The 15,518-nt window shown below is 38.0% G+C and overlaps 1 long non-coding RNA gene across 3 annotated transcripts in view; it reads right to left on the bottom strand.

The window, feature by feature from the left end:
* The window catches only part of LOC114116388 (uncharacterized), a 65,155-nt gene that overhangs the window by 14,030 nt on the left and 35,607 nt on the right, over positions 1-15,518 (bottom strand). Inside the window, exon 5 of one of the 3 annotated variants that reach the window (XR_009595080.1) lies at positions 11,850-12,676. The exons of the other annotated variants lie outside the window; for them this stretch is intronic. This is a non-coding gene — a long non-coding RNA (uncharacterized LOC114116388). Of the gene's footprint in view, positions 1-11,849; positions 12,677-15,518 lie in introns of those variants that run through there. 3 annotated transcript variants of the gene reach the window in all.

The following is a 15,518-nucleotide window of genomic DNA, read 5'->3' as shown; positions in this document are numbered from 1 at the left end:
ACACAGCTCACAAATCTATGCATGACTCAATCTTTTCAAGTTAGTCTTTCTCTGATCTCCCAATCCATATGGTTCAGTCACAGTAAGTGTCCTTTCTTCATTTCCCTGACTTTATCAATATATCACATCATTACCTTCAGACCATTGTATATGCTACTCTTTCTGCCTTAGATGCTTTCTTTTTGCCTTAAAACTTTCACTGATATCTCATGTCATGTTAAGTACTAAGGCTTTGAGGAAATCTTCCTGGTCCAGTATGTCCAATGTAGATTTATCCTTGTATGTCTTTAATCTGACATATTTCCCTTGTTATATACTTAACTTTGCATGTGATGGGAGTATTTTCTACAATGAATTAACATTTTCATTAATATTTTTATTGATGTAGTAGCCTCTCTACTAGACTGTAAATTCTGAGAGAGAAGGATTCAGTTTTATTTCTCTTTCAACTCTTAGCTTATATGCAAGCAATAAACACATGCAGGCTAACTTACCTCTCAAAATATTAGTTAAAAGGTCATGGATTAGCCCACAATATCAAAAGAAAAACTGAGGAACTGTTTTTTAAAAAGGAAGGTAATGTAATAATTACTGTGAGCCAGAAAGCAGGATGAACAACAGAGTAAGACCATACTACAAACAAAAATTAATGCTACTTTCTATCCTTGTATCACTCTGCTCATGATTCAGATTCTCATGGGAGAATCCTATTAAACTAATTTGGGCACATCTAAGGCTTATGGTGGGAAATATGTAGTTTCCCAGACAAAATAAGAATGTTGCCATCAATGAAAGGAATGGATGCAGAATAAGCAAAAACAACAGAGGTCTCCTAAAAAAGTATTCACTCACAGCTATAAATATTTGTAGAATGAATGGACATCTGAAGCAGGCTAAACTTAGTGAAGTTTACCACTGTAAAAACCATAACAGAATATTCGGAATTATTCAAGCCACATTACTGAAGTATGACTGAAATGTAAAAAGTAGTACATATTCATTGTATACAACTCTAGGAGTTTTGAGTAAGTATACACCTGTGAAACCATCATCACCATCGAGAACAGAGACATATCTTCTGGGCATTAGACATGATTTTGTAAGATAATGGTCATAACTGTTATACAAATGTTTGCACATTTCTCAAACTTTTCTCGCACTTGCAACAAAAACATTGTCAAACAGAATCTGACTTGATACCTCCATATATTTTATTTAAAAAATGAGATATGGGACTCTGATTGAAGCTGGACTGCAAAAATCAAGGGTCTTTGGTCTTCGGGTTCCCCTTTGCTCAAGTCTCCCGGCCCCTCTTCACTGGCATCCTATTAGCATTTGAACAGTACTAGGCAGATAACTGGGCTTCCCAGGTGGAGCTAGTCCTAGAAAACCCACCTGCCAGTGCAGGAGACAGAAGAGACCTGGTTTCTACTTCTAGGTCTGGAAGAGCCCCTGGAAAAGGACATGCAACCATTCTAGTACTCTTGCCTGGAGAATCCCATGGACAGAGGAACCTGGCGGGCTACAGTCCATGGGGTTGCAAAAACTCATACACGACTAAAGCGACTTAGCACACATGTAGGCAGATAATTGTGTGCCCTGCTGAACAAAGGTCTTACTACAAAGAGCACTGGATTAAAACCACTGGCCTAGATTAGAGGGAATCTACCTAGAGGGCAGTACCACTGTATGAAAATAGGAAACCCTAAGACCTAATTTTCTTATCTGTGAACTGAGAAGGGCTTTCCACAAAAGAGCAGGGAAATAGAAATGCTTTTAAATTGCATGGTAGGTTTCCAAATGTTTGATTGCTTTCTTAAGCTGCCAGACATTTAAATCTGTGAATTCAATTATTTATTAATAATACTAAGCTTACCTTATGTGTGGTAACTTTCTGAATATCCTACACATAGCATCTAACTACTTCGTCCATGGGATTTTCCAGGCAAGGGTACTGGAGTGGGGTGCCATTGCCTTCTCCAATAGGATCTAGAGATATAGGTTATATTAATGTCAACATTTCATAGTGTTTTTAAACTCAATTGATCTTCTGAAACTTTCAATATGTGTGTAGTGTATTTCTTTGTAATTTTTTCCAACCATTTTTATACTTAAAAAAATTAAAAAACAGAAACCTCAACTAAACAGAGTCAGGAGACCAGAAAGGGGCACTCATGCCGTGTGAAAATAGCTGAACCCAACAGGAAGAAGAAAGACTCCTCTTCTTCCCTGGCAAGGATCCAACCAATGAAAAACCATGAACTATTTACCATAGCCCTCCCAAAGTCCTTTTTACCCTCTATAAAAGAGTTCACCATCTCTTTCTGTACAGCAACTTGCATGAGGTTAGCCAGGGTTGCAGACTCCAAACTGCAATTTTCTGCTGATTCTGGATAAATTCATATTCACTGGAGAAATATTTGGCAGTCCACAGTTGCTTCAGGTCAACATTTTTGTGGTCTATAGGGGACCAGAGAAGATCCTCAAAGGCTCTGGGGCTAGTGAACAAACGGGTACAGGACCCACAGTTGAACTCTTTATCACTCACTGCTTTCCTCACTGAGGCTGGAATTTGAAGGTCTTTCTCCTGGATCCAAGCTCATGCCCTCTTTGTATTTGAATTTCTCCAAGCTTTAGTCAGGATCTATTTTAAGTTTTCATCTTTCTGGTTAAGGCCTTGTTCTTTACCCAGGTACTCATTTGGCACTTTGGTCTGATTTTGAAATAAAACTATTTCAAACTAGTTCTGGCTGAGAAGCAATCAGCCCATTTGTCTGGGAAAAAGGAATGATTCGCTGAAACTGTGTACATTTGCTTGGCCCTTTCCTTTGGAATAAGGGCTGTTCTCTGGAAACTGGCTGAAAATACTCTTTGCTTGGCTTCTCTGGGACTAAGCAGCTTCCTTAGAACTGGCTGGTATTAGCTTGCAAGCTGTTTGAATTGAACTGTTTGAGCTGAAAGCTGAAATAATTGAAGATGTTTCTTTACACTACAGAAAAACCTCTGAAAAATGGGGTCACAGTTATCTAAATATTTTGAAGTTGCATCCCACAAAGGGACTCTGTTAAAAATCACCATCTTCCTCATTTGTATTTCTAACTAAGTGGCCTGACTAGATCAAAGGCAATTTAGAGTATCCGTGGCCATTATGGAGAACTTTAGAAATCCCTGAACTTAGTTTTCTTAAAATCAATTGGACTGCAATAGCTCAAAAATTTCCAGAACTGAATGGAATGCTTATTTCAATTGATTTTTTTGAGGCTTTCAAACATTATCAGAAGTCTAAAATTGCCTCTGTGCAAAACAAAGTTTTAAGATTAACTGAGGTAAACAAAAAAAGATAAATGGCTCCTAAAGCCTCAAAAACATGGAAACAGTGAGAAACTTTACTTTTGGGGGCTCCAAAATCACTGCAGATGGTGACTGCAGCCATGAAATTAAAAGACGCTTACTCCTTGGAAGAAAAGCTATGACCAACCTAGACAGCATATTAAAAAGCAGAGACATTACTTTAGCAACAAAGGTCCACCTAGTCAAAGCTATGGTTTTTCCAGTACTCATGTATGGATGTGAGAGGTGGACTATAAATAAGGCTGAGCACCAAAGAATTGGTGCTTTTGAACTGCGGTGTTGGAGAAGACTCCTGAGAGTCCCTTGGATGGCGAAGAGATCCAACTAGTACATCCTAAAGGAAATCAATCCTGAATATTCATTGGAAAGACTGATGCTGAAGCTGAAACTCCAATCCTTTGGCTACTTGATGCGAAGAACTGACTCATTGGAAAAGGCCCTGATGCTAGGAAAGATTGAAGGTGGGAGGAGAAGGGGAAAACAGAGGATGAGATGGTTGGATGGCATCACTGACATGATGGACATGAGTCTGAGTGAACTCCGGGAGTTGGTGACGGACAAGGAGGTCTGGCGTGCTGCAATCCATGGGGTCGCAAAGAGTTGGACACGACTGAGCAACTGAACTGAACGGAGAGCCTCAGATCCTTCTCGCTTGGCTTTGTCTCAGGCTCCACCTCTGGCAACATCTTGTCTCTCTCCCTCAGCTCCTCATGGCCAGACTCTGCCTCCAATGCCATCTTCCTCTTTCCCTTCTGCACACCTATGTTCCCGCTATACCATTAGTGCACCCATATTAATTCTCTCTCCAACCTTGCCCTTTCCTCTGAAATTTTCCCCTTCCCTTTTGGCTCTGAATTTGTCAGAACCTTTCCCTTTAAAATGAAGCCTTGTGAGATCCAGAGGTTAAACCCTTGATTTCTTTTATTCCCCGGACTAAAGCTGAACTGTGAGCCATATTCAAGTCTTCAATTCAGTTCAGTTCAGTTGCTCAGTGAAGTATTTTCCCCAAATAACTAAAATCCTCACAGATTTGTTGAGGAATTTAATACAATCATTAAAACTTATCAATCTGGTTTCTCTGTCTTATATCTGTTACTTCATATTCTTGTCAGTGAAAGCCAGAGGCAGCATTAGATGAGAACCTCTAATTGGGAAAATCCTAAAAGTTCTCTAAAATTACAACTAGGGGACCAGCTCAGTAACATATTGTATGATCAGACTCTGGCTTTGCTATGCGACTTCATCAAGCAATTCTTAGGGCTTTTCCTAAGCCCATTGATTGGAGCAAAATTCAGACTTGCACACAAAAATTCTGATGTATCTGTTCATGTTCAATACAATCAACTTCAGTTTATTTGTAAAGAAAATTTCAGTCTTCCTCCAGATGTTGATTCCACCCAGGGAAGTTTTTAAATCTATTTATACTAATGAGCTGGAGAAGGCAACAGCAACCCACTCTAGTACTCTTGTTTGGAAAATCCCATGGACGGAGGAGCCTGGTAGGCTTCAGTTCATGGGGTTGCTAAGAGTCAGACATGACTGAGTGACTTCATTTTTACTTTTCACTTTCCTGCATTGGAGAAGGAAATGGCAACCCACTCCAGTGTTCTTGCCTGGGGAATCCCAGGGACGGGGGAGCCTGGTGGGCTGCCGTCTATGGGGTTCAGACAACGACTGAAGCGACAGCAGCAGCAGCAGCAGCAGCATACTAATGGGCTAAACTGGGACCTTTCCCTTCTAGTATAAAGGACCAAGAATGTGTCCATTCAGATTTATTTAATCTGACAAACCAGCTATCTTGCACTCTAGATGAGTAACCTAAAAGGAAGATCACCAAAATTCTTAATCTTCAACTTCAACAAATAAAGGCTCCTAAATGAAACTAAAACCCTGCCAGTTTCTGCTATTTACTAAAAAGAACCAATACATTGGAAAACAGATTGTTATAAAAGTAAGCACTTCAAACACCGTCAACCCTCTAACCAACTTTCCAACATCCTCCCAATTCTCACTGATGGGGTTTCAAGGAACAACTGGTACTCTTGCCAATCCCTTCTCTGAATTGGCTTGGAGAAACGTTTCTCCAGATTGAGGATGACTCTCTCCCAGTCCTTGCTGACACTGGAGCCATAATTTCTGTGCTCAACCCCACTGCAATAAGGCAGCCCCTGCATCAGAGTACTAAACCAAGTCAAATAGTGGGGTTCTTAATGAACCTAAGAGGTTCCTGTCTCTGGACATATCCCCTTTTATTTAAGCTTTTGAAAGATACACCCTCTTTCTACTTTCCCTCCATCTCTCCTTCTGCGTGTCTGCGTGCTCACTTGCTTCAGTCATGTCCAACTCTTTGCGACCCAATGGACTGTAGCCCACCAGACTCCTTAGTCCATGGGATTCTCCCAGGAAGAATACTGGGGTGGGTTGCAATACCTTCTTTTAAGGGATCTTCCTGACCCAGGGATCAAAATTGTGTCTTCTGCATTGCAGGCAGATTCTTTACTGCTGAGTCACCAGGGAAGCCCTTTCTAGGCCAAGACTTCTTAGAGAAGTATACTGTTAGAATTTCTTTTCTCCCAAGAGGGAGTAGTAATTCTAGTATTTGACAATCACCGTCAAAGTAATCAACCAAGTGAATTAAATGACATCTTTGACATCCTGTATTTGTCCCACCTCTGATAGTACTACAGCAAATTCTGGAAACATGATCATTTGTCCCTAGTTGAATCAGTTACCACTTTCCTTATGGGCAAAATCTCCAACTGATATTATTAATATCAAATTCATGGTGGACCCCTCATCAAGATTCATATAAATCCCATGAAATCTCTTCCCAGAATGAATCAATACTCTCTAGGTAAAGAAGCCCTTTAAAGCATAAAATTCATAGTATAATATTACAAGGCTCAGGCTTCACTGTCCTTTGTACCCAGACCTGGTAACATTTCAGTTTTATCACTGACAAAACCGAACAGCTAAGGGTGGAAGTTTGTCCAGGACATCCAAGCAGTAAACAACGTTGTTATCCCTTGACACCCTGTTGTTCTTAACCCTTATATGGCACCAACATCCATTCCCACTGGAAGGAAATTATTTACCGTAACTGATTTATACAGTGCATTCTTTAGTATTCCAATTGATTAAACTAACCAGTACCTTTTTGCCTTCACTTGGGAAGAGATAAAATTCACCTGGACAGTAATGCATCAGAGAGTCCTTCTTATTTCTCATAAATCCTGAAGGTTGATCTGAATGATATGAAGTTCCCTAGGAATTCTACTTTGTTGTAATATGTAGATGATTTGCTTCTTTGTTCTCCTTCACAAAGCCTCCTTGATTAAGATTTTAGCATTGAAGGGATACAAGGTCACCAAAGAAAAATTGCAACTTGCCCAAAATCAGGTGTGATATTTATGGCATCTAACACCAGAATAAGGGCTATACCTAGATTAGATAGATTTATGTAGAAACCCAAAACTAAGCACCAATTGTGAGGTTTTCTTGAGCATGTTGGTTAGTTCCAAAATCGGACCCAAATTTCTCTCTCTCTCTCTGTATGTTTTACTAAGCAAGAACAACCCCAACTCAATTTTATGGGAAGAACTGGACAACAGAGTTTTCGATCTTAAAGGAGACTGATGAACCCACCTGCTCTTGGGCATCACAATGTTCAGGTTTCCCTTTTCCTTTTTATATATGCCCTTGGGATACACACACAAAAACACAGAGACCAACATCAGTCCATAGGGGTTAAAGCCAGCAACCAGACCCTGTGGCACAAGGACATCTTCTGTCTTAAAACCATTATGGCCACTAAACTTCTGATTAAGACCACTAAGAAAATCACTGTGGAAATCGCCTTTAAACATTTCCATTTTTGGCCCTCATGTAGTAAAAGCTTTCTTGAATTCTCAGCACACTCAACATTCCTCAGTCAGCCCCCTCACTTCCTATGAAATCCTTTTGTTAAATGTTCCTTGCTCTTTAATGTTATAGTTGTCTTGACCCAGATACTCTTCTCCCCTCCATGAGCAATGAAGTCCCTAGGACTGCTTATGCTGATGGATTACCTCCCTTTCTATATGATGATCTGCAGACAGATCCTCTCGGTAATGCTGACTTCTCATGGTTCACTGGTTTTTCTTATTTAAATGGTGACAATGGCAAATATTGTACTGGAAATGCTATTGCAACTCCTTTAGCTTTTGGTGAAGCAGCGTCTATACCTACAGTTATTTCAGCTCAGCAGGATGAATTATGTTCTACACTGATCTGTACTTTGCTGCTGCTGCTAAGTCACTTCAGTTGTGTCCGACTCTGTGTGACCCCATAGACAGCAGTCCACCAGGCTCCCCCATCCCTGGGATTCTCCCTGGGGATCTGTACTTTAGCCAAGGACAAAACTTTCAGTGCTTAAACTGATAGAAGATATGCTTTCAGAGGAGTAGCTCATGATATTGGAAAGTTGTTGAAATCAACATGGCTTCCTTACTTCCAGATGAATTAAAAAAAAAAAAAGTAAATAGCCGTATGTTGAGGAATTATTGGATGCAATACTTTTCCCTGCTACTTTAGCTATTTTTAGGATTCTGAGGCTTTTTAAACATGACTCTCTGAAAGGTAAGAGAAATCACCTTGATATTTTCACAAAGAGTACTGCCCTTAAGGGACCAATAGCAGCCAAATCTTTGTCATGTTCCTAAGGGGTATTTTCCCGAATGATATTTAGACAAACTGGCTACAGAAGCCTGACAATTGGTTCCAGAAAAAGGAAAAGTAAGATTTGAAATTCAACGACTCTTGGTTTGACAAAAAGAGAAAGCTCTGATTTGGACCAAAGAACAACCTAGTCCTAACAGAGACTCTAAATGCCCACTCCTCACTCCTCAGCATGCATTAAACTGTTAGTATATTGACAAGATGATAGTTTTCATGAATCAATATTAGAAGAAAAATGTTATCAAGGCTGCAAAAATTATCTACTTAACTTGTTCCACTTGTATGACATACAATCCAAGAAAGCCTATTCATACTGCTCCCTGACATTTTAAACTGCTTGATGGACCACTTGTAGTCTGGCAAGTGGATTTCATAAAATTTCCTCCATCTTACAAATATAAATATGTTTAAGTCATAATCTATATGTTTTTAGAGTATACAGAAGCCTTCGCTTGATAACTTGACTACCATCTCTTCTGTAGCTAAAATTTATTTGAAAAAGATTATACCTACCTGGGAATTCTCAAACTTCATGGCTACCAAGGAGCTCACTTCACTGTTCAGTTACTTACAACAAGTTAGTACTGGTTGGCTGATTTTACAACATTTTCACTGTGCTTACCACTCCTAATCTTCTGGGATAATTGTATGCTCTATTAAGACTTAATTTTCATTATAACACTAAGTTGACAAAATTTGTGGAAATCTTCCAACCAAATATCTTGGCCAAAATATTGCCATTGGTCCTTCTAAATCTCAGATCCATGCCTTTTGGAACTCATAAACTCTCTCCATTTGAGACCTATTAGAAGTTTGTTGTCAAGCGTTTGATGAGGACAGAGTGTTTCAGATGATCTCTAATGTCTAAGACATTGATAACATGTGGACATTAGATAAAAAATGCCTGAGAGTTTCTTCTCCTTATTACCTGTATATAATTTCAACAGATTCAGTTCAGTTCAGTCGCTCAGTCGTGTCTGACTCTTTGTGACCCCATGAATAGCAGCACGCCAGGCCTCCCTGTCCATCACCAACTCCCGGAGTTCACCCAGACTCACGCCCATCGAGTTAGTGATGCCATCCAGCCATCTCATCCTCGGTCGTCCCCTTCTCCTGCCCCCAATCTCTCCCAGCATCAGAGTCTTTTCCAATGAGTCAACTCTTTGCATGAGGTGGCCAAAGTACTGGAGTTTCAGCTTCAGCATCATTCCCTCCAAAGAAATCCCAGGGCTGATCTCCTTCAGAATGGATTGGTTGGATCTCCTTGCAGTCCAAGGGACTCTCAAGAGTCTTCTCCAACACCACAGTCCAAAAGCATCAATTCTTTGGCGCTCAGCTTTCTTCACAGTCCAACTCTTCTATCCATACATGACCACTGGAAAAACCATAGCCTTGACTAGACGGACCTTGTTGGCAAAGTAATATCTCTGCTTTTCAATATGCTATCGAGGTTGGTCATAACTTTTCTTCCAAGAAGTAAGCATCTTTTAATTTCATGGCTGCAGTCACCATCTGCAGTGATTTTGGAGCCCCCCAAAATAAAGTCTGACACTGTTTCCACTGTTTCCCCATCTATTTCCCATGAAGTGATGGGACCAGATGCCATGATCTTTGTTTTCTGAATGTTGAGCTTTAAGCCAACTTTTTCACTCTCCACTTCCACTTTCATCAAGAGGCTTTTTAGTTCCTCTTCACTTTCTGCCATAGGGGTGGTGTCATCTGCATATCTGAGGTTATTGATATTTCAATAGGTTAACCAACATTTTTTTCCCATAGTGAGACACTACACTAAGAAAAGATCCTTCTTTAAGGGACAAAGAGCCACTGAAACTAGAAAACTTGACTCCTGACCAGCAAAGCTCTCAGAGAAAGTTCTTGATCAAAAGGGGGGGAAACAGAAAAAAATGAATAAACAGGAACCTCAGTTAAATACAGCTGGGAGACCAGAAGGGGGAGTTGCCACGCCCTGCAGTAACAGCAGAGCCCAAAAGAAAAAAGAAACATTTTTCTTCTTTCCTAGCAAAAACTCAGCCAATGAAAAGCCATGGAATCTTTGTTTACTATGACCCTCCTGACTTCTTTTTCACCTCTATAAAAGCATTTTCCTTCCTTTGCCATGTGGGGACTTGCACATGGCTTACCATGATTGCAGACCCCAGACTGATTCTCTTCTGGTCCTCAAGAAAGTCATCTCTGCTAGAGAAATATCTGGCAGTCTATTTGTTTTAGATCAACAATACCTAGAGCAGTAGATTTGAGCTCCCTGTATCATACAGCTAATTCCCACTGGCTATCTATTTTACATATGGTAATATATATATTTCAATGTTACTCTTTCAATTTGTCCTTCTGTTTCTTCCCCCACTGTGCCCACAAGTCTGTTCTCTGTGTCTGTGAAGGTTTAGAAGTGAGTTCACTAAAGAATGTCCTGTTGAAACAAGAGGTAAAGAAGGTAGCTAACACCTGGGATACAGGTGTAAATCCCACATTTCTTCCTTCCTTCCATTCTTTCTTTTTCTTTCCTGCAAGTGAGGACACACTCCATACACAGTTTTGAATCTTAGAATTTTCACGTGGCACTCTTTTCAGTTAAGTAACCCTCAAGGATATTTTAATTATTTTGTATTATTCTATCATTATTGTACACTTATTTATTAGTTTTTAAACATTAGTTTAGAAGTCATGCAGGGATTTGGGTAGAGTTTATATTTAGATATTGGAGTGTATAATTTCCAGGTCTTGTATGGCTCTGAACTCTATTATCTACTTCTTCAAGCTATTAAGGTTGTCTTTTCTCACCATCTGACCTAGGGAAGTTGTGAAGCTTCCTTAGAAAAGAAAGTCACAAAGTTGGGGTTCTTGCCCTTTGTAAGGTAAATATTTCTCAAGTTTCTGCTCACCATCGGATGTTTTCTGGTGCCATCAAATGATTGTTTTCTAGTATTTTTGCCCATGTTTCATAAGTGTTTATCTGTGGAGGAATCTCTTGACCTCTTCCTGCCTTTATTATAGAAATCTTACCCAAGTCACTATTATTACATTATTAAAAACCTTTGCTAATTTGATAAAGTGAGATCAACCCAGGTATCCTGCATTGCAGGCAGATTCTTTACCACCTGAGCTTCCAAAGTGAAAATCAACTGATTACTTAATGTTATAGTTCAAATGTTTAGTGTCATTGAGCATTTCTGTGTTTTCAAAACTATAAATGCAGGATTTATACTTACATCCCAGGTGTTAGCTGGCTATTTGTATTTTCCCATTTGTAAATTACCTGCTCATTTCCTTTGCCTATTTTGAAAGTCTGGAGTCTTATTTTTTTTTCTTATTAAGAAAAATTAATGAGGAGTCTTTATTATTCAAATATTATTCTGCCAAATTGCATGTACTCACCATCTACTTAAGAAACAGAATACTAAACTGTGAATCTACTTCCTGATACCATTTGCCTTGATCCCCTCAGTTAACTCTTCATTTGAATTTAGTATACATTGCTCTCACCCAAGTTTATGTCAATTTCTGACATGGGCCATAAAAATATATAATGTTGCTTATTCATTTTCAAATGCATATGTAAATGATACCATGCCATGTATATCCATCCATTTTTTAAACTTAACATTGCATTTGTACATTTTTCCATATCTCTACTTTATTTATTTGAGCCACTTTATAATATTTCTTTGTAATACATTTTACTGTTAGTTTCATGTTTATAAATTTTTTGTTACTATGAATCTATGCTATTACAAATATTTATGTACATTTTTGTGTCTCTGTGCACAAGTCCTGAGATTTTTCTACAATTTTATGAAAGTTGCTATTCAATAGTGACTAATTTACACTCCTGTTAACAGTGTGTAATAGTTTCCATTTCTCTATATGTTTGCCAACATTGGTACTCACAGCATTTAACTTTTGCCAATCTGATGAGTGTGAGTGGATGTCACACCTTTAAATTTTGTGTCTTCCTGATTGTTGATGTTGTACTTATTTCTCAATGTTTATTATGTATTTTTTCATCTTTTCAAAAATCTATTAATTGTCATTGTACAGACATATATGGAGTATTAATTATGTTGCAAACACTTCTCATATCAGTATTTTAAAAAATCCTTGTCCTAGGGGTACAAAATATAATAACAAAGTGGATAAATAAATTATATCAGTTCTGTTCCAGTGTAGCTGAACAAGTTTCTAACCAATAGGCCTTCCCAAAGATAACAACTGTAAACTCTGGACAACTGAACTAAGTTACCTAAAGGCTCTGGCGAGACAAGAAAAGCATACAGATTCTGAAGGAGACTCAAAACATAAAATATGGACAGACACAGGATAAGTTTCCTGTTTTTATATCCTTTATCTTGAGGACAAACAGACAGGCTGCCAGTGACTCCACATGAGGCAGGAAAAACACTGATAGAAAACTTAGAGTCATTCTAGCTTGATGAACTAGGAGACACAGTTTGGGGCATCCACAGTTGCTGGAAAGTAGAGGGGAGAATACTGAATGCAAAGAGCTAGATGGAGAAGGCTCAAGTTGTGGACAATTCTGCCCAAATCTGTCTGATTTCAGAATCATGTAAGGATGGGGCAGATTGCAAGCAACCTAGAAAAAGGGAAAACATAACTGAATCAAGACTTGAGTTGCTGATTAAGTCTGTGTTTATAGCTTGATTAACTATATTGCCTGCTAAAACAGAAATATAAACATTGTTCAGAGGAATATGGCAAAATATAGAACTTCCACAAAAATATCATTCACAAAGTACACACTATAGTTTCAAGTCACTCAGCATATTAAGAACCTATTTTCTCAAAAGAAAATACAGCCAGTGAGGTTCAGCCCAGAAATTTTCCAAACATTTGAATTAGCAGACAATAACTAAAACAATTCTTATAACTATGTTTAATAAGATAAAGTAAAATAAACTTGTAGAGAAAAACTAAGAAATTTCAATAGAGAAAAATCTTAAATCTGTATTAAAAAAAAAAAAGACTAATAGGACTCCTAGGTGAAATATCTAATATCTGGAAAATATGAACTGGGTGGTTGGAAGTGCATAACAAAGATAACAGAAGAATGAGTCTCTGAACTTGAAAATATGTTGAAAGAAGTCATGTAGTCTAATAAACAGAAAGAAAAGAGATTTAAAAAACTGAACAGAGCATCTGTGAAACAATATCAAAAGTTCAAATGCATATGCAACTCTAATCTAAAAGCGTAGGGAGGAAAAGAATAGAGAAGATGAAATGTTTGAATGAATAATGACAAAATTTCCTGTTTTGTGAAACCATACATTATAGGCTCAGGAAGCTCATTTAACTCAAAGCAGTATCAAATTACGGAGAAGGCAATGGCACTCCACTCCAGTTCTCTTGCATGGAAAACCCCATGGATGGAGGAGCCTGGTGGGCTACAGTCCATGGGGTCGCTGAGAGTCGGACACGACTGAGTGACTTCACTTTCACTTTTCACTTCCATGCACTGGAGAAGAAAATGGCAACCCACTCCAGTACTCTTGCCTGGAGAATCCCAGGGACGGGGGAGCCTGGTGGGCTGCCGTCTGTGGCGTCGCACAGAGTCGGACACGACTGAAGCGACTCAGCAGCAGCAGCAGCAGTATCAAATTAAACAAAACAAAATAATTGAAAATCAACAACAGAGAGAAAATCTTAAAAGCAGCAAGAAAGTGATGACACCTGACATAGAAGAAACAACAGTTTTAATGTTCTCTGACTTTTCATTAGAAAATATGAAGATCAAAAGGCAATTAATGTATTTAAATTTTTAAACACAAAAAAACATGATCAATCTAGAATTCCATATCCAATGGAAGCAAGTTTTTCCATAATGAAAAAGAAATAAAAACATTTTCAAATAAAAGAAAACTATAAAAAATTTCCCTAGCATGCTGCATTATAAGAAATGGTAAAGGAAATCGTTCAGTAAGAAAGAAAATTTTAGGTGAAAGCTTGCATTTTCAAGAAGGAATGAGAATGGTAAAATGGTATCTATCTCGATAAGTACAAAAGACTTTTTCATTTAGTTTCTTTAAAGATAAGACTGATTAAAGCAAAAATTATGTCATATCTTTCTGGGGATTATAATATATATTGATATAATACATATGATACTTATAACTTAAAGGATGTAGGTGGTTCATAGACCTGCTTGATTTCAATATGTATCCCAGTATATATTTTATGTGAAGTAGTGCAATATAAATTCTGAGTAAATTGTGCAGAGATAAGAATGTATATTTTAATCCCTAGAGTAAATACCTGAAATATTCAAAGATGCATAACTAAAATCCAATAGATCAATTAAAATAAAATTCTTAAAAATATTGCAGTAATCCAAAATATTGCAGTAATCCAGAAATCAGTAATATGAGAACAAAAAACAGAGGAAAGAAAGTGAAAACAAATAATAAAAAAATAGTAGATCCAAATCCAACCACATCCATAGTTGCATTAAATTTTAATGCCATAAACTTTCCACTAAAAATCAGAGCTTTTGAGCATACACAAAATGTATGCTCCAGTTATATCTATCTATCTGTACTTTAAAGACACAGAGATTGCAAACAGATGGATAAAATGGTATACTATACAAACAGTAAACACAAAAAGTCTGGAGTGGATAAATTATTAAATAAATTATATATTATGTTATAAGTACTATAAGAATTTATAAAAGTAGAGCAAAGTATGGGTATCAGAGTACACAGAGATTGTCATCTCAAATGGATTGGTCAAGGCAGACATTGAAAATGTGACACTTAAACAACAGAAGAAACTCTGCATGATCAAGAAGCAAGAAGCAATCAACTTCAGTCTCATAACCTAGTTAGAGTGCTAACACTACTGCTGCTGTTGATGGTCAGTTGAGTGGACCTGCAGGTAGTTCCTCAGTCACTGCATAATTCATTCTGTTCTTTGATCATTCACTCTGTTCCTCATACAGTTTCAATTCCATTCCCTGACTGTTCCAAAAAGTAAGCAGAAGAGACTGGAGAGATTATCTCAAGTTGTGGGAGAGAGGGACCTAGAATTACCAAAACACTATAATTAATGAAGAGGTAATTCATCTAAATCAATTTAGCCAGGATAAATGGAATGTATGCTGTAATGCTGATATTGAATGATTTCCCTCGGAAATGAACAGAGATCATTCTGTCGTTTTTGAGATTGTATCCAAGTACTGCATTTCAGACTCTTTTGTTGACTATGATGGCTACTCCATTTGTTCTAAGGGATTCTTGCCCACAATAGTAGATATAATGGTCATCTGAGTTAAATTCACCCATTCCAGTCCATTTTAGTTTGTTGATTCCTAAAATGTTGATGTTCACTCTTCCATCTGTTTGACCACTTCCAGTTTGCCTTGATTCATGGACCTAACATTCCAGGTTCCTATGCAAAATTGCTCTTTATAGCATTGGACT

The sequence above is a fragment of the Ovis aries genome, chromosome 9, assembly GCF_016772045.2.
Source record: "Ovis aries strain OAR_USU_Benz2616 breed Rambouillet chromosome 9, ARS-UI_Ramb_v3.0, whole genome shotgun sequence".
Taxonomy (NCBI): domain Eukaryota; kingdom Metazoa; phylum Chordata; class Mammalia; order Artiodactyla; family Bovidae; genus Ovis; species Ovis aries.
Note: the sequence above shows the minus strand (reverse complement) of the source record. Positions and strands in the feature narration are given on the sequence as shown.